This window comes from Leptopilina heterotoma, unplaced genomic scaffold, assembly GCF_015476425.1.
Source record: "Leptopilina heterotoma isolate Lh14 unplaced genomic scaffold, ASM1547642v1 Lhet_93, whole genome shotgun sequence".
Lineage (NCBI taxonomy): Eukaryota > Metazoa > Arthropoda > Insecta > Hymenoptera > Figitidae > Leptopilina > Leptopilina heterotoma.
Genome location: NW_025111200.1, coordinates 203,273 through 228,628, shown reverse-complemented (window position 1 = coordinate 228,628; position 25,356 = coordinate 203,273). Strand labels below are relative to the sequence as shown.

Sequence of the window (25,356 nt, the reverse complement as noted above, 5' to 3'; positions counted from 1 at the left end):
CTATGAAAGATTATTATTTTCAAAAATAAAAAATATTTGTCATCAAGTGACAGAAAAATTTTGAGGTTATGTTTTGTGTGTAAATTCAATAAACTCTGATTAAACATATTAAAATGTATAATTCTCAAAATTTATTGAATGATTGGTAAAAATATGTTATCAGACAAGAAAAATTTGCATACTTTCCGATTTACCGGAGATATTTACAAAATTGGGCGAATAATCACGAAGCAAATGTTACATGTCAAGCACCGTGTGGTTGAAAGGTGTATAAAAATATAATCACATTGTGACAGGGGGGAGGGAAGGTGACATAATTATTAATCATAAAACAATAAATATTGCAAAAATTATCAATAAACAATAAATAGAATTTTGATTGTATACCTCTTGAGTAAATTTTGTTTACAAACCATGTGTAAAAGATTCCACAGACAAAAATCAATATTTCGATATTTTTCCATTGTCGACATATTTTGTCAGAAATAATTACTGAATATTTCTTAATTAATTCGATAATAAATAATTATTGGTGGATTATTCCTCAAATTGTATTTTACCATGAACGATTAGTATAAGCAATAATATTTACGATCTGCACGATCTACACAATGCAGTGAATACAGCAGTTGATCAGTAGTACCAACCATGTAAAATGAAAACTCAACTCTTTGCTTTTGCCAACATAGAAAAACATAATGAACAAGAAAACTAATCTCCAAATATATAGACAATGGTGACAATTGTTTACGAAACGTTTTTTTAATTTTCATTACTATTTTAGGAAATATTAATTATATGTGCAAATATTATCTCGATTATGCATAAACAATAAGATTTAAAGTTAAATTATACTCGATTCAAGTAAAAATAAAGACGACAAAATTGACATTGGACATTTGACGATTTGATATTTGTTATCAAAAATATTAATATTTTTATCTTTTTGCTGGAAACTTTTACAATATATTAATTATTCATGTTATAAAAAACTTAATTACCGTAAAATGTTCATAACACGTGTTAAGATTTCCACCATATCAAACGATAAACATTTTTTCCAACGAGCGTCATCTTTCCACTTCTAGCGACGCCATGACAGTGAAGGATCATGGGAACTTTGGTAAGTATACGCAAGTACGCACATGCGCATAAAAAATCCCTAGTCAAAGGAGTAGTGAATAAACTCATAAATAATCCATCTAAAATAAAATGTTTGGCTTAATTTCTTAGACGAATATATAGCTATATGAATAGGGAATAATATTTTCTACAAGAAAACGTAATATTTCTTACAAATATTTTTTATAATTAAGATAAAAATAATGCCGATTTGAAGTCTAGTGACAAGAAATATTTCCGAAAACTTGTCCACCAATCAGAGCACAGAAGCGGCCTCTAGTTCATTTCCGTGTGTTTCACTCCGTTCCCATCATTCCCTTGGGGCGTGGTTCGACAAGATGGTGGTCTTTGTACAGTGTCGTCATTTCGTCTTTGGAAAAGTAAGTTTTTTTGTATTTATTTTACCAATCTGTGCATTTTTCTTGTTAATAACGTGAAAATAAACATTGTTGAACAATATTTTCGATAAATTATGGTGCCTGTTTAACAAATATGTATGAAAACAGAAAGTAGGTCACGAGGTCAATGACTCGTATGTTTTCCGTCCGTGTCAATTTGTTGTATATTATTGTTGCAAATATCAAAATTTTCGTAATGTATTGCAATATTTTGTGTTTTTGAGAGCTATTTCATATCTTTGAGCTTTGTAACAGTAATTTCAGTGCGTATATATGGTATATTTCACGGTGACAGTGAATATTTTGGCTTGACAAAATTGACATATTTTTCGTAAATATTATTTGATTCTAAAGAAATATTCTTATAAATTGTAGAAAAAAATCAAATTTATTATTATTTAAGGTTATGATTATATTTATCTATAATCAAAATAAGTTTCCAGTTAGATTTTTACAGTTTTAAAACAATTTCGTATATTTTTTTTCAAAATACTGTATTCAGAGGTTATGATTTTTTCCAAATTATTTTTTAGTTCTTTTCTCTAGTTTTTTTGTATTTTCAAAACATTTTCATTTTTGTCATTTAGAATAATATATTTTGTTGTTTAATTGTTTAATTAATTTGTTTCCAGTTAATTTTTGTATGTTAATATTTGTAATTTCAAACATTGTCATATATTTTTCATCCAAAATAATATATTTGCAGGTTACGATTTTTTTTAATTTTTTCTTTTTCAAATCAATTTTATTTATTTTTCTTTTAACCTTTTATATATTTGCAGGTTATAATTTATTCCAATTGCCTGTTTTTTATATTCTAAAATTATTAAACTGTTAATTAAATATTTAATTGACTTTGAAAAAAATGTTTGTTTAGTTCCATGAAAATCAATCATAAATTAAATATTTGATAACAAACAAAAAAAATTGGATATTTTTATGAAAATTTATAGAAAAAAATACAATTACAAATTGTTTTTACTTATTTTAGAAAAAATTAAATAAAGTATAAGAAAGATCAATAAGTTTATTTGAAAATTAATTTAATTTATTAATAATTTCATTTAATGAACTTTTGAAAATTTTGTTTACAAATTTTTTAAAAATAGAAAAAATACATTAAATTGTTAATTTGTATGAATTTTAATAGTTTTAAATAAATTTTAATTTATTAAATTAAATTTATGAAATCAATTAAATTTATTAAAGTAATGAAATTAATTAAATTTATTAAATTAATGAAATTAACAGGCCTCGGATATTATGATTTTTTCGACTATTTTTAAATAATGCGACTTTTATTAACTTATATTAAAAAATTGCGACTTTTCTTCCAAATTTTGGGACAAAATACCATATTTTTAGTATAAAATGCTGTAACTTTTTTCGATTTTTACGCGCGGTATAAAAAAGTAGTATATTTTTGAAATATACAATTAACAAGATTTTGAATAATTGAAATTTAGTAAAATTAATTGGAAATATGTTAATCCTTTTCTCAAATATTTTATTATAATTTTTGAAAATTAACTATTATAGAATTTTTATTGAAAATTTTGGAAATAATTTAATTTTTAAAAATTTTAATGAATGTTCTTCAAGTGTAAATTAGATAAAAAATTAAAATATTATAATAGTTTTGATAAAAATAATTCTTTGACAAAGTAATTTAAAATTTTTTTAAATTTACTATTTTAGAATTTTTGAGAAATTATTTATAATTAAAATTCATAAAAGATTTGATTATTTTTTAAATATTTTTTAAAAACTTAATTATTTATTTGTTTAATAAATTTATTTGCAAAATTTAATTATTTTAGGGAATTTTATTAAAATTCGTTGCAAAATTCAATTATTTTCATGAATTTTAATAAAATTCATGTCTAAATTCCATTTTTTAGGAATTTTTAAAAAATTTATTGTAAAATTCAATTATTTTCATGAATTTTAATAAAACTCTTTGCAAAATTTAATTATTTTCAGAAATTTTGATAACATTTTTGTCTAAATTCCATTTTTCAGGAATTTTATTCAAATTCGATGCAAAATTCAATTATTTGCATGAATTTTAATAAAATTTTTGTCTAAATCCAATTTTCAGGAATTTTAAAAAAATTTATTGTAAAATTCAATTATTTTCACACGGAGAGAAATAGTTAGCTATTTCAGCTAATTTTTATATACCTTAACTAACCTTAATTGCTATTATATGGATAGCAATTATTGTTAGCTATTGCAGTTAATAATTAGCTAAAGTAGCTAACTTTTTTTCAGGGTTCCTACAGAATCTGGAAATCATGGAAATGGTATGGAATTTTTAAAAGGCTTCTGGAAATCAGGAAAATCATGGAAAAGGCCTGCAATTTTTAAAAGTTTCAAAATTTTTTCTGTTTTCTATTTTTTCTCTTGAATAGAAATTCAAATAATAATAAAGCTAAATTCAGATTTTTGAATTTTTGGTAATTTTCGATAATTTTAGATTTTTTACCAAAGAGTCGAGACTATTAAATAAGTAAAGTATTTTCCAAGAGCACAAAAATAATGAAGCTAAATCCCATAAAAGAGAGGAAAAAATGTTGAATTTTAAGAAATTCGGTTTTTTGAATTTTTTATAATTTTCGATAATTTTAGATTTTTTACCAAAGAGTCGAGACTATTAAATAAGTAAAGTATTTTTCAAAAGCACAAAAATAATGAAGCTAAATCCCATAAAAGAGAAGAAAAAATATTTAATTTTAAGAAAAACGGATTTTTGAATTTTTTCGAATTTTTGATAATTTTAGATTTTTTACCAAAGATTCGAGACAATTTAATAAGTAAAGTATTTTCCAAAAGCACAAAAATAATAAAGCTAAATCCCATAAAAGAGAAGAAAAAATGTTGTATTTTAAGAAAATCGGATTTTTGAATTCTTTCGAATTTTCGATAATTTTAGATTTTTTACCAAAGAATCGAGACAATTTAATAAGTAAAGTATTTTCCAAAAGCACAAAAATAATGAAGCTAAATCCCATAAAAGAGAAGAAAAAATATTTAATTTTAAGAAAAACGGATTTTTGAATTTTTTCGAATTTTTGATAATTTTAGATTTTTTACCAAAGATTCGAGACAATTTAATAAGTAAAGTATTTTCCAAAAGCACAAAAATAATAAAGCTAAATCCCATAAAAGAGAAGAAAAAATGTTGTATTTTAAGAAAATCGGATTTTTGAATTCTTTCGAATTTTCGATAATTTTAGATTTTTTACCAAAGAATCGAGACAATTTAATAAGTAAAGTATTTTCCAAAAGCACAAAAATAATGAAGCTAAATCCCATAAAAGAGAAGAAAAAATGATGAATTTTAAGAAATTCGGATTTTTGCATTTTTTATAATTTTTCTTAATTTTAGATTTTTTACCAAAGAGTCGAGGCTATTAAATAAGTAAAGTATTTTTCAAGAGCACAAGAAAAATGAAGCTAAATCCCATAAAAGAGAGGAAAAAATGTTGAATTTTAAGAAATTCGGATTTTTGCATTTTTTATAATTTTTCTTAATTTTAGATTTTTTTACCAAAGAGTCGAGACTATTTAATAAGTAAAGTATTTTCCAAGAGCACAAAAATAATCAAGCTAAATCCCATAAAAGAGAGGAAAAAATGTTGAATTTTAAGAAATTCGGTTTTTTGAATTTTTTATAATTTTCGATAATTTTAGATTTTTTACCAAAGAGTCGAGACTATTAAATAAGTAAAGTATTTTTCAAAAGCACAAAAATAATGAAGCTAAATCCCATAAAAGAGAAGAAAAAATATTTAATTTTAAGAAAAACGGATTTTTGAATTTTTTCGAATTTTTGATAATTTTAGATTTTTTACCAAAGATTCGAGACAATTTAATAAGTAAAGTATTTTCCAAAAGCACAAAAATAATAAAGCTAAATCCCATAAAAGAGAAGAAAAAATGTTGTATTTTAAGAAAATCGGATTTTTGAATTTTTTCGAATTTTCGATAATTTTAGATTTTTTACCAAAGAATCGAGACAATTTAATAAGTAAAGTATTTTCCAAAAGCACAAAAATAATGAAGCTAAATCCCATAAAAGAGAAGAAAAAATGATGAATTTTAAGAAATTCGGATTTTTGCATTTTTTATAATTTTTCTTAATTTTAGATTTTTTACCAAAGAGTCGAGACTATTAAATAAGTAAAGTATTTTCCAAGAGCACAAAAATAATGAAGCTAAATCCCATAAAAGAGAGGAAAAAATGTTGAATTTTAAGAAATTCGGATTTTTGCATTTTTTATAATTTTTCTTAATTTTAGATTTTTTACCAAAGAGTCGAGGCTATTAAATAAGTAAAGTATTTTTCAAAAGCACAAAAATAATGAAGCTAAATCCCATAAAAGAGAAGAAAAAATATTTAATTTTAAGAAAAACGGATTTTTGAATTTTTTCGAATTTTTGATAATTTTAGATTTTTTACCAAAGATTCGAGACAATTTAATAAGTAAAGTATTATCCAAAAGCACAAAAATAATAAAGCTAAATCCCATAAAAGAGAAGAAAAAATGTTGTATTTTAAGAAAATCGGATTTTTGAATTTTTTCGAATTTTCGATAATTTTAGATTTTTTACCAAAGAATCGAGACAATTTAATAAGTAAAGTATTTTCCAAAAGCACAAAAATAATGAAGCTAAATCCCATAAAAGAGAAGAAAAAATGATGAATTTTAAGAAATTCGGATTTTTGCATTTTTTATAATTTTTCTTAATTTTAGATTTTTTACCAAAGAGTCGAGACTATTAAATAAGTAAAGTATTTTCCAAGAGCACAAAAATAATGAAGCTAAATCCCATAAAAGAGAGGAAAAAATGTTGAATTTTAAGAATTTCGGATTTTTGAATTTTTTATAATTTTTCTTAATTTTAGATTTTTTACCAAAGAGTCGAGGCTATTAAATAAGTAAAGTATTTTCCAAGAGCACAAAAATAATGAAGCTTAATCCCATAAAAGAGAGGAAAAAATGTTGAATTTTAAGAAATTCGGATTTTTGCATTTTTTATAATTTTTCTTAATTTTAGATTTTGTTACCAAAGAGTCGAGACTATTTAATAAGTAAAGTATTTTCCAAGAGCACAAAAATAATGAAGCTAAATCCCATAAAAGAGAGGAAAAAATGTTGAATTTTAAGAATTTCGGATTTTTGAATTTTTTATAATTTTTCTTAATTTTAGATTTTTTACCAAAGAGTCGAGACTATTTAATAAGTAAAGTATTTTCCAAGAGCACAAAAATAATGAAGCTAAATCACATAAAAGAGAGGAAAAAATGTTGAATTTTAAGAAATTCGGATTTTTGCATTTTTTATAATTTTCGATAATTTTAGATTTTTTACCAAAGAGTCGAGACAATTGAATAAGTAAAGTATTTTCCAAGAGCAAAAAAATAATGAAGCTATATCCCATAAAAGAGAGGAAAAAATGTTGAATTTTAAGAAATTCGGTTTTTTGAATTTTTGATAATTCTAGATTTTTTACCAAAGAGTCGAGACTATTTAATAAGTAAAGTATTTTCCAAGAGCCCAAAAATAATGAATCTAAATCCTATAAAAGAGAGGAAAAACTGTTAAATTTTAAGAAATTCGGATTTTTGAATTTTTGATAATTTTCGATAATTTTAGATTTTTTACCAAAGAGTCTCGAGACTATTAAATAAGTAAAGTGTTTTTAAAGAGCAAACTCATTTTTTTCCGTGCAGGAATTGTAATAAAAATTTTTGTCTAAATTCAATTTTTAGGATTTTTTTAAATTTATTGAAAAATTCAATTATTTTCATGAATCTTGATAAAACTCTTTGCAAAATTTAATTTTCTTATGTAATTTTATTAAAATTCTAATTCATCTATAATTTCAATAAAACTCTTTATAAAAATCAATTATTTTCAGAAATTTTAATAAAATTTTTGTCTAAATTTAATTATTTTAAGGAATTTAATTAAAATTCATTGTAAATTTTAAATATTTTTTAATGATTTTACTAACTTTAAATTATTTTATAAAAAGATTTTACCAAATTTCCATTTTTTTAAAAAAATTTTAATTGTTACGTTATTGTAAAACTATTGCGTCTTTCAAAAATTATTTAGAAATATTTTTAAAAAGTTAATTTTGCGAATTTATGTTTAAAATTTTTTGAATATATTCTACCTTAATATGTTTAAAAAGAAAAATGAATGATTTCAATTATTATAAAAAATTGAATTTTTGTATTTAAATAATTGAATTCTTGAAGAACTTTCGGAAAAATATTAAAAGTAATATAGATAATTGATTTAGAAATGAAGTTTAATTCAAAATTGTAGAAAATAATTGAATTTTTGTAAGAGTTATAGTTTTAATTTTTAGAAATTATTAAATTTCAGAATTTGAAATTTTTTAAATTTGATTTCCTTGTGAAAAAAGAAATAAGAAGTACCTATTTAAATATTTTATCTAGCAAAATTGTACAAGTTTTGATTAATTGAATTTAGAAATCAGTGAAGAATCAGGGAAATAGAAAATAAAATATTTGTGACAACACTAAATTAAATAAACGACTTTTTCGACTTTTTTCTATTTTTAATCGACTAAAGCGACTTTTTTTGTTTGTTAAAGTCGTTTTGAGGTCTGAATTAATTAAATTTATTAAATTAATGGAATTAATTAAAATGTTGAACTAAATTAAATTCTAGTAAATAATGTTTGAAATTAAACATTATTTAAAATCAATAAAAAAATTTCTCGATAATTTCGAGTTAACATTTTTAATTATAATTATATTTTATTTTTCAGCTTTCTCCACTCACGGCCACAACGAGAGAGAAAATGTTTCCGCAATCCTTTGCAACACAGAAAAAAATTGTGGGCTATTTAAGAGTTTGTCTATTTGGAGAAATACTCATAAAATTTTCAATTTGATGCAAATCTAATTATGATTGGCTGAAGAAGATTGTTTTGGAAATTGCTAATTGACTTTCAGGTAAATTGAATTAATATTTAACTAGTTTGATATTTCGCTGAAAATATTTATTAAACTTATTCTCAAATTAATAAATTTTCGTTTTGTTTGTTACAGGTTATTTAAGAGTCTACCAATTTGCAGAATTACTTACGAAATTTTCAATCTGATGAAGATCTAATTGTTCGTGGCTAAAAAAAGATCGATTTGGAAATAACGTATTCGCTACATGGTAATTTAATTAAAATACAACTCAGTTGATATATTTCTTTTCTTAATTTATTCAATTTTCATCTGATTAATATTTTTTTTGCTCAGCTGTTTATATGAATTTAATATTTATGTTTTATTTATTTTTCAGTGTCATTTGAAACAAAGACCAAGCGTCATAATTATTCTACATGGGAATTAAAAGTATATTTTGGAAGTCTAAACCATTTGTAAAAAAATTGAAGTATCGAGTCAGTGGAGTGAATCGTAACATTGGTAATTTGTAAACCAGGTACAATTTAATTATCAATTTTATTTATTTTTTGTTAATTTTTGCATTATAATTAAATAATCAATATTTCAAACTATTTGAAAATCATAAAATGCCCATGACGTGTTGATTATTAGTTTAGATGCTTTACTCCTAAACTAATTAATTTATCGCAATATCTCTCACACTTTTGACAAACAATCCTGATAGTATTTTAGATTTCTCTTGAAAAATATTGACTTAATAACAATTGAAAATTTGATAAAATGCAAATTTGCTTAAACGTAAATTCAGTTAAACGAAAATTCTGTGAAATAAAAATTCACTCAAACGCAATTTCGGTTAGATGTCAATTTAGTCGCATTGATTTTTTGCCAAGGGGAAATTTTTTGAAAAATGGGATTTAATTTTCATGAATTATTGTATTTAATTATTTTTGAAAATAATCAAGTACAATTATTTGTTCAAATTATTTTATTTTTTATTAAGAAGAAAAGCAATTGAACTTTGATAAAAAGAAACATTTTTTTGATAATTGTATTATTTTATTCAAAGAAAAATTTGTGATATAAATTTTAAAAAAATGTTACAAATTTTTTAACTTCTCGTTTGGATAATAAAGGGGAAATTAAATTTTCCAGAGGGATTTTATCGGAAAAAAAATAAAGGATAATTTATAAGAAAATTATAATTTGTAACAAAATAGTGTGATAAATCATACAACGTAACAATTTCGTGATTCTTGTTTTTGATCTAAATCATTTGAAGAGAGATGATATAACCTAAGCTTTCTTACACGAGCAGACAGTAGTTTCCTTCCTTTAATAATTTTCCCGAAATTATGGAGTAATAACCGGCCCGCGTCGCGTATAATATCTCTATATTTCAAAGGCCATTAGTTTATAATCAACACGTCTCGCGGCCAACAGAACTTTACTGAATCGTTGTGTCTCGTCCAGCACTCGCTGAAACGCCCCTCCTTTGAATATTAGTATGTTTAAGAGCGTAACAACATGCGAGGACTGCTAATAGTACACTTTGCCTTATATTCTTTTTATTGCAAAACATAATACTTAAAAAATCATTTAAATGAACTTTCCGCAAAAAAATGTTTATTACTGGAATGTTAAGGACTGACCAAATTGCCAAAAATTATATTTTACGAGAAAAACAAAGTGAAACTATTATTAAGTTTGCACTGATGAATAAAAAAAAAGTTTAATGTCCCTATGAACCAGTAAATAAGAATCAAATAGTAAAATTATTCCAATTAAATACGAAATCGAATAAAAAAGTTTCAGTTGTATAAAAAATTTTAACTTTAGTTTCTTTTTGTATTTTTGTACCATTGTGTTATGAAAATTAATGCTTTTAATTTTTTTAAGAAACATATTAATTATTAATAATTAAAAAATTAATATGTTTCTCCCAGTAAATGTTTGCTAACGATTTAAAATTTTCGGAATAAAAATTTTATCGGAAAAAAATAAAGAGAATCTTAGGCAATTTAATAATTTTTGTACAGTGATGAATATGGCATATAAAAAATTATTGTTTAACAATTGCTATATTTTTCTATGCAACAATAATTTTCTATGAAGTCCTAATGAAAATTTCAAAATACTTGGCGCATTCAATCCTTTTAGAATTTTTCTAATTAAAAAGAATTCAGAAATTTTCAAAACATTTATCAGTTTTAGTAAATGCTGGACTTTGTTTATAAAAAAAATAATTTTTTAACAATTGGCGCATCTTTATTTTGTAATAATAATTTTTTAACGCCCAAGTAAAAATGTTTGAAAAGCCTGGCGCATTCAGCTTATTTAGGAATTTTTAATTAGATGAAACAAATTTTAGAAATCATTAAAATATTTGTCAGTTTTCGTAGTAGCTGGACAGTTGTTTAGAAATTATTTATTAAACAATTGGGGCATTTTTATAAACAATAATTTTTTATATTGCCTTAGTTGAAAACTATAAAAAGACTGACGATTTTTGACCCTTAGAATTTTTTTGACTTTACGATAAAAATTAGAAATTTGTTTTTTGTAATTGTTGGACTTTGTTTATAAAAAAAGAATTTTTTTATTGACTTAGTAGAAAACTAAAAAGCCTGGCGCATTCAGCTCATTAAGGTATTTTTAATTATACAGAAAAAGTTTTGAAATCTTTGAAAAATGACAGTTTTCGTAGTTGTTGGATAGTTTAAAAAATTATTTATTAAACAATTTGAGCATTTTTATGTGCAATAATAATTTTTTATAATGCCCTAGTGGGAAACCTTAAAAATAATACTGTTTTCTGCCCCTTTCGATTTTTTTTTGCTTTTATATGAAAAAACTTAGAAATTTTTGAAATTGGCAATTTTTGTTGTTGCTGGACTTTGTTAAAAAATTATTTATTAAACAATTGGCGCATCTATACAATTTTAATTTCTTAAATTGCCTTAGTGGAAAATATTCTAAGGCTTTTTATCTCCTTAGGATTTTTTTAATTTTACAGTAAAATTAAGAAATCTCTAAAAAATTAGCAGTTTCAGTAGTGCTGGACATTGTTTATAAAAAATTAATTGTCTCACAGATGGCGCAACTTTATATACGAAATTAATTTTTTATAATACTCTGGTAAAAAGTTTTAAAAGACCAACGCATTTTACCTTTAAAAGATTTTTTACATTTAACAGAACAATTAAAAAAACATTAAGAAATTTGATAATTTAATTAGTTGCTGGACAATTGTTCAAAAATATTTATTAAACAATTGACGCATCTTCATATGCTATATAGTAATTTTGTATGAAGCCCTAGTAAAAAAATTTAAAGTGCCTGACGTATTCAACGCGTTTACAAATTTTTAATTGGATGCTGTCCATAAATTACGTAAGACATTTTTTTGGAAAATTTGACCCCCCCTCCCCCTCATAAGATATTTTACATACATTAGCGCCTTTTTTCTATTGTTTGTAAGATCTTGCTGAACCCCCCCCTTTCCCCCTAAATGTCTTACGTAATTTATGAACGGTCCCTTGTAAAAAAAAATTAAATCTTAAACAAATTTGCCAGTTTTAGTAAATGCTGGACATTGTTTATAAAAAATTAATTTTTAAACAATTGGCGCATCATTATTATGCAATAATAATTTTTTAACGCTCTGAAGCATGAATCATTTGACCCCTTTAGAATGATTTAATTTTACTAAAAAAGTAAAAATTTTGTTTACAATTTTATCAGATGCTGGACATTTGTTTAAAAAGTTATTCATTAAACATTTGGCGCTTCTTTGTAACAATAAGTGATTTTTTATAAGGCCCCAGTAGAAAATTCGACTACAGATCCTTTCTGCCCCTTTAGAATTTGTTTAAATTTACTAAAAAAGTAAAAATTTTCTACAAAATATGTTAGTTGCATTATTTGCTGGACAGTTGTTTAGAAATTTATTTATTGAACAATTGGCGCATCTTTATATGTAATCATGATGTTTTATATTGCCCTAGTAGAAAATTAAAAAATTGACCCATTCAGTCCCTTTAGGATTTTTTAATTTTACGAAAGAAATAAGAAATCCTTGAAACATTTGATTTTTTTTTTGTTGCTGTAAACAATTGTTTACAAATTTATTTATTAATCAAATGGCGCATCTTTATATGATACACTAATTTTTTATAATTCTCTAGTAGAAAATTTAAAAAACCCTGAAAAGCATTCTGATAAAACTTTTAGGATTTTTTAAATTTTATACGAAAAATGAAGAAATCTTTAAAAAAATCTTCTCTAATTTTAGAAGGTTGTTGGACATTGTTTAAAAAAATTAATTGTTTATCAATTGGAAAATCCTTAGAAAAATCATGGTGAAAAATTCTAGAAAAATAAAGGGTTTCTGTCCCCTTAAAATATTTTAAATTTTACCAAAAACAAATAAGAAATTATTATAAAATTTTTCAGTTTCTGTAGTTGATTATGTTTTATAATTTTTTTTTAATTATTGGTACATCTGTGATAGAACTCTGGTTTTAAATTCTGATAAAGATAGGCGTACTTTACCCCCTTGTGAAATTTCACATATTTAGAGAGCATAAATTTTCCGAAAAACAAAGAAATAAGCTATTTCTGTAGTTGCTGGTTAGTTATTCTGAAATAATTATCGTTCAAAAATTTGTGCATCTTTGGAAAATTTCTGATAACAAATTCTTAGAAAACAAACAAAAATGTTGATCCTTTACAATTTTTTAATCAATATTTTAAAGAAAAATTTTAAACAAAGAAGCAGTTTCTCAGTTAAGCTGATTATTATTTTATTAACGAATTTAAACATAAATATATTTAATTTACATAAAAATAATATTCCTTTTTTCAATAATAAAAATAAATTGCTTATAAAATTTATCCAATGTGAATCTTTGTGTTGATTTTTATTGTTAATATTAATTAATAATTACTAAAGACTTGTGTTCAATTTACGAATAAATCACAGATATGAGTGACATTACCGAAAATTGAATATTTTTAATTTGTTTTAATGAACTTCTCTTAACGATCTTAATTAAAATGGACGTGGAACAAAAACCTTTTAATAGTAACGTGTACTTTATGAAATCAAAATTCAATTAGAAGAGGGATTGATTTCACAGAAAGAATAAATAATGTAACGAAATCTGAATTATAAATTTGATTTTATGATGAATAGATTAAAAATACGGTTAAAGTATTTTGAAATAACTTTCAGACGGGCTTTAAATAATCCCTAGAATAAAATAAAAAAGTAAAACATAGTATTCTCAGCTTATTATCGTTTTATTAAAAAAAAAAACGGAAAAAAGAAAGAAACTTAAAATTTTATTACAAAAATTCACTCTTTATCGACAGTTTATTATTTTTCTCCAGTTATTTCCAGTTATTTAATAAATATTAATTACTCTTGATAATATCACAAAAAAAGAAAACATTTTCTTTTAACTGATAATTTTAGCGTTGGATAAATTTTATAAATAGTACAAAAATGTTAGGAAAAAATTATAAAAATATTTTTAGAAGTATTTCTAGATTTTTTTTTAAATTAAGTTTTGAACTAAATGAAATGAGTTGGATTTTTCAAGAATTTCGAGTTTTAGGAGATTTTGTCTCGAATGATGAAAATAGTGTCTGAAATATGTTGACTGTCGAAGGTGGAAATAAGCTTCAAGGGATGCGGGGTAGATTGTGATAAAGAGAGAAGTAGAGTGACGATGGGAAGAGGGTGAAAGGGGCGGGGGGGGGGGAGTTGGAAAAAGCACAGCTGGTTCGATCGCTAGAATCGTAGTGAGTAGCCGTAATGAAAGGTGAACGGAATTGACCCCCTGGAGCCAGAGAGCTGGAGAGCCGAGTGAATATAATTAGAGGATTGTAGAGCGGGGGGGAAGGGTGCTGTCGGGGTGAGGGGGAGTGACGTAATCAAAGGGTGGACGCGATAGTAGAGGTTCGAAGGGCGACGTGGTGAAGCGGGTGGGATGCATAGGGGGTGTAGGATGGTTTGAGTCGTCGGTATGGTTTGCCTGGGTTTCGGGGGGGTGTCACGGGGTAAAGAGGGATAAGAGTCCGAGGGAGGGACACTCGCAAATTATCATTCGACCAACGAGAGAGGGTCCAGCTACTGAACTGCACCGGCAACAACTTGATACCACCGAACTATAACGCGCGTTAGAGATCTCAGGGTCTGTAGTTTTGTCATTAGTCAATAGCAATGTCTGACTGACTGATAGAGGAGTCAGGTTCTACGATTATTCGCTAGGCACCAAACGATGGGCAATATAACATACATTCCTTTTAACTTTTCCTCTGTGTTAATTTTTTTTAAATAATTATATATTTGTTTATTTAAAAAATCGTGTTTAAACTGGACGAAACAATTTTATTCTTTCGAGTATTTTTCAAAATCTTGAAATCATTTATATAAAATTGATTTGCAAAAATTCTTTAGACAAACGTGGAAACTCTGTTCATTTTACAGTTTGTAATTATAGTTTTTTCTCTTCATTTGTACATTGAATATGGCTAGAAAGAATAGCAAATTTTTTTCCGAAAACGAAAATCAGCAATCGGTTATTACAATTGAAATCAGCTGTCGATTCCATGCCAATATGAATATTAATCTAGTCGCTATGGTCAAAGAGAGAAGGGTTGAAATTGCCCAAACATCAATTGGAATGAATTTTAAAAAGGATATATAGGTACTTTTTTTTATTCTCTTGTTATAAAAAATGTAAAATCGCAAAGATGGGAAATATTTTAATTACTCTTCGGTGTGGTGATCTATTTAATTTTCATGCTTGTTTTTTCTTCTTATTTTTCAAGAGTGGAAATATTTTTCTGCTTTCTATAAAATTTGGGATAAATATCTCTTGCATATTGCACTATTAATGCACAAATCCACCGGGGAACAATTTCAAATAGCCTCCCAGACGGAAAAATGTCATTAAAATTCAATCACGTTCAAGTTCGAAAGGCTCTGAAGCACGAAAGTATAAAGAGGGTTATTCTTTTGTATGTTTCAGCTTTTCTCTCACCCCCCTGTTGCTTGTTTGTTTGGAAAAGTACGAGTGGTCGAATTTATCTCACATAAAGTTCCCCGAGAACACTTTTGGTAAATCAACTTTAAAGCTCACTTTAAAGTGAATTTTATTTCGTGAATAGTTTTGGGGGTATTTTTCAAGGAAATCTTGTTTTTGTTTCTTTAAAATGTTTAAAAATCGTTTCTGATTTTCGAAATGAAAGTATATGGTTATGATGAGCGAAATTCAGTTATGGATCTTTAAAAAGTAACGATTAATGGGAGCAATAGGGGAGGTCTTGAATATTTTTTTCACCAAGAACAAAAGGGTTTAATTTCTCTGGTAGAGGGGTTGAGAAAATTATATACACAAGGGGGAGACAAGAGGTCTACGGTCTCTAATGCTATCGATTTTAGTGCTTAGCATAATGAGGAGAGTCGGTGGTAGATAACGCTATGTTGGAAATGGAAGTGTTCGATTACGTAGTCAAGGAAGGGTTTCGCCCTCTGACAGAAGGGTTCTCTCCCCTGGTGCAACACTGGTTTATCGTCGAACCACAGTCACTGTGAACAGAATTTCATGACATAATTTCAACAGTCACAATAAATCGTTCATATTTCACGTACCTTTTCACTTTCGTCATTCACTTTATTCACGTTTTTGTTGTCATCATGATTCTCGTTGAAAATTTTTTAACTGAAAAAGAATTAAGAAACAATCGCATAGTTTCGTATTTTAAAGTAAGAAAATTTTACTATTCATTTTCCTGTAAGAGTAGATACAATTGTTTACAATAAATAAAATTTAACTTCTAGAGATTTTGTTAGAAATATTCCATAGCGTTGCGGTTGTTAAATTATTTAGTTTTAATAAAATGAAAACCATGCGTGTAATAATTTAGTTATAAACTAAAGTAATAATAATTGATGCACCATTTGTTCCATGTATTACGATACAACTATGAAAAGCGCGTCCTGATGATTTTGATACGCTTCGCGAGGAGATATTTTAATTATTATAATTTACTCAACGCTCGCGTTATTATTAATGATACACTCTGTATTATAGTCTCGTGACTAAATGAGAAAACGATCTTCATCAAAAGAGAAGTAACATATACGATATGATACAATAAGTATGCATGTAAAAAATATTACGAACATTGCCTTAAGCTGTTAAATATCAAGGAAGCATGCCTACAAACAATTGCCCAAGGCTTTTGAAAATGCCTTTAGAGAAAAAAAATTCCATTTCTTCTAAATAATACCGGTTTTCTTAACAAGTAAATGTTTCATGTCTCTTGTGCCAATTAATGTTTTCTCTATGCAAGTGTAATTTCAATCACGATTGAACTTGAATTTGTGACTTAATTACTTTTCTCATACGCATAAATCTAAATAATAATTTCCTTTTTTTAAACATTAGTTTTTTAACATAAATCAAAATATTTTTCGAGAAAATTAATCATTCAAGAATAAAAATTATGTTTTCAAATTTTATTTAAATAATTTATTTACTCGAACTTGTAATACACGTGGAGCATAAAATGTAAAACGATTTCTGATAAACATAATATATGAAACACGTGACTTCTCACGCAGACAACGAACTCTAGATGCACGCCTTCCCATAAAAATCTTTTCCATATCGTTAGGGGCTACAAGAAAGTAAGGCAAGGGAGACAAAATTAACCCTCTAGTAAAATTTGCATAAGTGGGTAGTGCCGTAGAGGAGTAGGGGGTGGTTTTCTCATAGAAATAACAGAGCTTCAAAGAAGCGTGTCGTTATTAGAATTATTATTACAGACTGTGCTTAAAATCAAGAGTCTTTCAACAGATGAATAGCCAATGATTAAAAAATGTATTTATATATAACATTATTTTCAAAAAGAATACCAGCTGAAAAAAAAGATGAATTTAATTATCGATTGTGAGGAAATGTGTAAAAAAACATTTAAAAGTAAAGAAATATTTTCTTACGGGATGTATATATATAAAGTTGAAAAATTGTAGAAATGATGATCAACTATTTACATGATAACCATAATTGCAAGTGAATGGCGAATGTTGAATGTATATAGGTATAACAGTAGATAAATCATCGATCGTCGAATCGCGTATAATTTTAGAGCAATTTTCCCATCGTTCGATTTTGTCGTTGTGTATAGACTTTGTTTCACTGCGTGTGTGTCGACATTAGCATTTGTAGTATGTATATACATAAGAAAATGATAGCAACGCTTCAGACTATTACTCATAAATTGCATACTGCTGTAAAATTGTACGTGCTTACTACAATTAAAACTAAAAGTATTTTCTACTCAGAACTTTTTACTATACATATGTAACTAACTACCTATAACATAGTAGCTTGTGTGTTGGAAAAAAAATTTACCACTGAATATATTGATCCTAATTTTTTGCCATACAATAACTTGGAGAAATTTTTAACTTTCATTATCATCGTGATTTTTCTTCCTATGAATTTTTTTCTTGTGAATTTCTATTCGTCTCTTGTTTGAATTAGGAAGTTTCTTTTAATTAATTTTCTTCAATCTTCTCCTTTACTTTCTTTTCTCTTTTTTTCTTCTTTAAGGCAAGATCGAAATAAATTTTTAGGGTTCGTTCAAATTTTTTGTTTATAATAGAATAGTTTTAAGTTCTTTAGTTGTGAATTATATACACACACACGAAACATTGTATATTTTTTTTCTCTTTTCTTGTTTATCATACGTAATTTGGTCGTAAACAAAATTGCTGCTGTAAAATTGATGGAGCAGCTCGCAATTCAGTATGCAATTCTCTCCTCGAGCATATAGAAAACATTACGGTCATATTTTACCCTGCATTACCGTATTTTGTTATTAAAGAAAATCATGTTCATTAGCAAATCATGGATTCATTTTTGTTGAACTGTACTCATCAAATAGGATTCTTTCCAACTATTCATTTGAATTATTTCCTTTGAATTGCCCTCTAAATTTTTTAATTAAAAAATGTAAAATTCTTCTTTAAACTTTATGTGAGTAATTAAGTTGGATTGAAATTTATTCTTTTGTGGAATAAACATTTGTTTATATATTTATAAACTATTTTTTTTTATTCTTTGTTGCTGGGAGAGAAAATTTTCTTTATTTAAAGTGTTGCTTTTTGAGAATGAAAATCTTTGTTGATAGAAACATTATTTGTTGGCAACCGAAATTGTTTCCTTATTAGAAGAATTCTTTCTTGATGGAGAGGATATTAATCTTCTCAAAAATAAACTTTCTTGGTCATAAAAATTACTTCTTAGTAAAAAGGAATATTTTTCCTGATCGAAAAACTGCTTTTCTTTTCCAAAAATATAAAGAGCTATTTATTTTTTCAAAAAATCATAGGAATTCCTTCTTAATCAAGGGAATTTTTTCTTCCTTAAATAAAATTCTCCTATACAATTATAATCATTTTTTCTTGATCAACAATTCCTTTCAGAAAATTCTATCTTTGAAAATAAATCAAAGGAATTCGTTTCCGATTAAAAATTCCCCATTAACATTGTGATTGGCTTTTTAGCAATTCTGGAGGTAATACTTTTGGTTAGAGCGGTGGATAGTTGTTGAGTCTAATCAATGTTATGGAATGAAGTTAGCTATAACTTTATTGTAATAAGATGAGCACTCGCAGCCAACATGATGTCGCGAACGAGGGACTTTGGGTTTGCGGGTGGTTTAGAGTGTGTCGGAAAGTGAGAAGGGTACAGTGGTCTCGGCTGCTGGACGAGAAGATCATTATGAGTAACCATGGTTACAAACGTGGCTATCCTCGGACACCCCCCAAGAGAGTGAGAGATAGTATATAAGGAAGAATGGACCAGAAGGGGGTTGGGGGGAGGAAGAGAAACCCTTACAGACCTACACCGAAATGGTGAGCCAAGTATCGCATTTGACTTTACAACCGATTCTATTCCACTGATTGTTATGCTTATTCCACCCCTAAAATTCTCCTCCACTATTTCCCTCGACCTCGAAAATAATACCCTGAAATTCCATTCTTATCTTCAACGTTCGTAAAAGACTTCGCAGCATTCTTCAAAATCCTTCGATTCTTTATGGTATGCCATGAAGGTATACACAATAGGCGGAAAAGGATAACTTTTCTTATATATACTTTACATTCAATTTTTCACTAAATATTTCATATATAGTGGAAGAAAAATTTATTCATATACTTTCAGTGGGGGGAATATTTTTAGTTTTTGAATCTTTGAAAATCTTTAAGTATTTTGTTTCTTTTGCCTCCTCATTTTAGTCAACTTTTAGCTCATTCATTAGTAAGGTTTAGTTCATCTACTAAAGCAGTTTAGATGAGAACAATGCATTTTAGTCTTGAGAGTACGATTCTAAGATCCAAAGCTAACTAAATATACATTTAGCTTAAATCTACTTTAGGTTAAAATAGGCTTCTTTTCACTCATTTTGGTTTTCGGATGTAAACGGTTTCCGACTTTTCTTTTTTTGCGTGGAAGAAGTATTTGAATATTGTTTAGTTATATTCTTTTTAAAGAAGCTTTTAATTAATAATCTTTTTAATGACTTTTGAACTTTTTGATTAGGAAAATCAAACTGAAAAGTCTCTTTGTAGAAACTAAAAATCTATTCTTCATTTATGTTTTTATCTTCAGTTTTGTTTCTAATAATTATTTTCTAAATAATAGGTAGAATAAAATCTAAAGTATAAAAAGCAGGATGACTACAGATTAGGAAATTCAGGGAAAACAGAATTGGTCAGGGAATTCAGGGAAAGTAAAAATTTTAAATATGTATTTAATTAATTGTTAAGAATATTGGATTTGTAGAAGAATTTTAGTTAGAAACACTAAAAAAGTTTGGAAAAGTTGCAAATGATTGCAGAAATTCAATTCTGTTCAAAAATTAAAATAAATTCAATTATCTTTATATACCTAAATAATAAAATTCTTATCCAAAATTCAATTATGTTAAAAAATTTTGAAAAATTCAATTATTTACAAATTTTTTATAAATTTATTTGCAATCATTCAATTAATTTCATAAATAATAATTTTTTTTAGAAATTCAATTATTTTTAATACAATTTTAATCAAATTCCTCGAAAAATGTAATCATTCTTAAAAATTTTTTTGAAATTCGTCGAAAGAATTCAATTCTTTACAAATTCTTTTGTAGAATTCAATTTTAAAAAATATTCAATTATTCAATAAATAACGTATTTTTGGATTCAAATAATTGAATTCTATTGTAATTTTCTGATAAAAATTGATTTAAAAATGAATTGTAGTTCAAATTTTAGATAATTAAATTTTTAAAGTATTATAGAATAAATTGTTAGAAATAATTGAATTTTGAGAAGCTTTAAAAAAAATTGATTTTTATTTTAAATTTTTATTTTAAATTTTAAATTACAATTTTTAATAGTTTTAGCTAACAATTTTGTTGAATTAATTATTTTCAAAAAGTTTAATTGATTTTTCTTTAAATATTTGAAGTTTTTATTGTATAATAAATACACGGAGAGAAGGGCGTAGTAGATTCTACTGACATGGCAGTTAAATCTACTAAACAGAATCGTTAGGTTTGGACTGACGGTACAGACAGTGCCATCTACTGCACTGTTTAGTAAGATAGTAAGATACACTGAGCAAACAGTATATTCTACTAAACAGAGAGGTGTCGTAGTGTATTATACTAAACATACAGTTGGCGCCACTAACCGGTGCACTAAATGATTTACTAAACGCGTTCTGTCACATTTACTGCAACTCTTCTCTCCGTGTATTGAATTGAAGAATGCCGAAGCAATTTAAATTTCGTAAAATTGAATTGTAAACAAATGAATTTGAAAATAATTCTCAAAGAACTTCTTCATAAAAAAATTTTTAACAACATTCAATTCAAATATTTAATTATTTTTATAAATAATAAAAATTTCATAAAAAATTTAATTATTTTCATTAATTCATTTCTTTTTAATAATTCAATTATTTTTATTAATAATAAGACTTACTTTTAATCATTGAAATTTTCTAAAATTGGGTTATAAAGAAATGGATTTGAAAATTCTTAAGAACTTTTTCAAAAATTGTAAAAAATAGTTGATTTAATGAAGAAATTTAGTTAAAAATTCAAAAAAATAATAATTGAATTGATGAAAGTTGATGAATTTTGATAAGGTTACAGTAACAATGTTGTTGAAATATAAAATAATGATTTTATCACTCGGTGAATGTTAATTATTACAAATCATGAAGAATTCTATCACTTCGAGTCAAAGACTTGGAGTGATCGATATCTTCATGTTTTATATTAATATTTTTATAAGTTGTTTAATTTCAAAAAGGTTTGAATTTGAATCTTCTGAAGAATTTTAATTCCTGTGGAAAAATAATAATTATTATTTATTTAAAAAGAATGTTTTCGAATAATTTTACATTTAAAGAAATTTTTAAATAAATGTAATAGAAAATTTTTTTGAGTATCTAATAATTTTTAGAGTGAATCAGAGTATTTCATTATTATCAGGAAAAAATTGAAAATTTTGTCTCGAAATCAGAGAAAAACCTAATTAAATTTTTGTGGCAACCCTGAGAAAGTAAAGGAAAGGAAATAAATAGATAAAATAAAGAAAAAGGAAAAAAGGGGGATAAATTGAAAGAGAGAATGTGTAGGAAAAAAAAGAATGAGAGGAAAGACACGTGTGTATAGGGCATGAGCCTCTTGTTTGTGCTATGAAAAATTCCGAATACCTTGCACGCTTTTCACACTGCATACTTGCCTTTTTTCTTTACAGACGCCCCACTTAACTCCACAGGTGTTTGGCATTTCCGTAAGCGATAAAAGCGACCCCTACCGACTTCCTACCCTTTTTCTCTCTCTGGTCACTTACAGTCTGAGGAGAGAGTTTGCGCCGTTTCATTCGGGACCTCGAACGAGCTTTTCGCGTTCCTCTTTTTGCAATTGAACTACACAGCGACGATTGGAGACGGAGGAAGGTATACGCAACACGAGTAAAACGATTCAATCTATATGTGTCAACATACGAAGGTTGTATGTGTACATATATATATATATGTATTAAAAGGAGAGAGACTGGAAATATTTACCACATGCGGTCTATATCTGCACTTTGATGTGGAACTTTTCCCTTTCAAAGTCAAGTTATTGAAACGGAGTTTACCATTCGCTTAAGGGGACATTTAGGACATGATTTATCGTGATTAGCTTTCGCAATTATCTTATCCTATTATATAATTAGAAAATTATGAGATAATTGTATCGATTTTGTTCTTTATATAATTTATTCGAAAAATTTCTCAAGCTATTAATTATTTTTCAATTATATTGTTGGAGCGAGAATTTTCAAAAGGAAATTATATTTTATTAATAATAGGTATTTTGTGATGGATTTTTTCCTTTTGATTCTACTTTGTGAAATGGAATTCTTTTTTTGTTAGAATTGAGATTGAATTCTTTGATTAAATAGTTTTGTACTGGATTGATAGCGGTGGTATAGTTATTGTGGTGGTGAATTTATTTTTGACTGAAAAGTGTCTTTGTTAATAAATATTAATTCTTGAAAGGAATTTCATCTTTAAAGAAATTTTCTTCAAAAAACATAGTTTTTTTTAAATAAAATCTTCTTTTTTGTTGAAAAAATACTTATGAGACAAAATAGATTTTTTTTCAACAGAAATTTTATTTACAATAACTTCTTCTATACTGTCTAGTAAAAGAAAATTGTTTCTTGGTTATACGGAATTTACACTTCATCAAAAGAATTCGTTCTATCTGAAAGATGTTTTTTTCCTGAGCAAGAAACTTTTTTGGTCGTGAAAAAGTATTTTTTTATACAAGAAATCGTTTTTGTTGTTAAAGAATACTTTTTATTATTAAAAAAGTTTTTCTTTTTTAACCCTTTGAGGACCAAATTTTTTCTTAAAAAATCGCGATTTTTGATTTTTAAGCATACTTTTCAGGAACAGTTATTGAAGTTTTTTATTTGAAGATCAGTGTCTGTCATACGTAATTTTTCAGACTATGTGAAAATTATTGTTTCAATATTCAGTTTTGAAAATTAGGAAATTTATGCACGAGTTAATAAAAAAATGTTCATGTTGCCTGAAAGCAACACTGGTCCTCAAAGGGTTAAGAAAAAAATCTCTTTTTCCAAAGAAAGAATTTTTCTGAAAGTAAATTCTGTTCAACCAGAAATAACAAATTATATTACCAGAATATTCTTTAACTAAAAAGTAATTTTTGAATGAAAAATAATTCTTCGATCAAGAAATTACTCTCATGATCACGAAAAGTACTTTTTAGAAACCGAAAAATCTTGTTTAAGAAAAAATCTCTTTGTATAAAAAGAATTCTTTTGATCAAGGGTAAATTCTTTTCAACCAAAAAACAATTTTTTCTGACCAGATAGAATTTTTATAACCTGAAATAAATTTTTAGTAAATAAAAATAAGTGTTAACAAGAAAAGATTCTTGTTATCAAGAAAAATAGTCTACCTATAACTCAAAATGATTTTTTTGCAGAAAAAAACTACTTTTCTATTAAGAAAGAAATTTTTTGATCAAGAAAAACGTTCTTGCATCAAGAAAGTATTATTGTGATCAAGAAAAGTTATTTATAACTCAAAATCTTACTTGTTTGAAAATAAATTTCTTTCTTTTAGAAAAAAAATTCTTTTAAACAGAAGCAATTTCTGTATTTCCAAAAAAAAAAATTTTTTTCCTGGAAATATTTTTAAATTAAGAAAAAAATTTTGATCAAGAAATGTACTTTTCTGTAAGTCAAAAAGTTTCTTACTCTCTAAATCTGAATATGTGAAATTTCACTTATTGTACGTTATAAGTCGTCCTCTCGATCAATAAGTGCATATACACTTATAAATAAGTGAATTTTTCACTTATTCTGAGTGAAATTTCACTTATTATAAGTGTATATGCACTTATTGATCGAGAAGACGACTTATAACGTACAAATATGTGAATTTTCACATATTCAGATTTAGAGAGTATGGAATTTTAATTAGAGAATAAGAGAATTAGAGAATTTTAATTAGAAAGAAATTTTCGATCAAGAAAAAATTCTTGTGATCGAGAAAAAATACTTTTCTTGATCACAAAAATTCTTTTTTATCAAAAATTTCTCTTATTTACTCTTCTTGATCAGAAGAATTCCTTCTTTGTAAAAAGATCCTTTTTCTGGTTTAAGAAAATTTCCCGGATGTAAAATTATTGTTGATCAAAAGAATTCTTTCTGGATTAAGAATTATCTTGGTGAAAAGAATTCTTTCTTAATCGAAAATTTGTTTTACAGTTTCTTTCAAAATTTATTTGCAAATGAAAAGTTTTTTTTAAATCAAGAAAATTTTTGTTTGATCAAACAGGTTTTTCTCTCGGTTAAAAAAGTTTTTTTTAGCAAAAAGAGATTTTTTTCTGATCAAGAAACTTGTTTAGTTGCAGGGAAGTTTTTTTCGTAGACAAAGAAAATTTTTGTTTGTTCTTTGGTCAAGCTGAATTTATTCTCGTTCAAAAGAATTACGTCTTTTTTAAAAAGAACTTTTTTCTTGTTCAAGGACATTTTCTGTTTGTAAAATTTTCTGTTCGAAGAATTTTCTTGATTAAAAGAATTCTTTCTTGAACAAAAATTCCATTTAAAGTTTCTTTCAAATTTTTTTCGCAGCTTCTTTTTAAATTAAAAAAGTTTTTTTTAAGTTAAATGAATTCTTTTTTGATCTAGATTATTTGTTAATTTAACTTTTCTTCTTGATTATTTTCTTTTTATTTGAAGAGAAGTACTTTTCGTGGTCAAAGAAAATTTTTGATTGTTCT

General features: G+C 25.7%; 1 long non-coding RNA gene across 1 annotated transcript in view; it reads left to right on the top strand.

The window, feature by feature from the left end:
• Window positions 1-1,444: 1,444 nt before the first annotated feature.
• LOC122512045 overlaps window positions 1,445-25,356 on the top strand; it is a 176,895-nt gene continuing 152,983 nt past the window's right edge. Inside the window, exons 1-4 of the long non-coding RNA XR_006302591.1 lie at window positions 1,445-1,502; window positions 8,334-8,520; window positions 8,617-8,731; window positions 8,861-9,001. This is a non-coding gene — a long non-coding RNA (uncharacterized LOC122512045). The remainder of the gene's footprint in view (window positions 1,503-8,333; window positions 8,521-8,616; window positions 8,732-8,860; window positions 9,002-25,356) is intronic.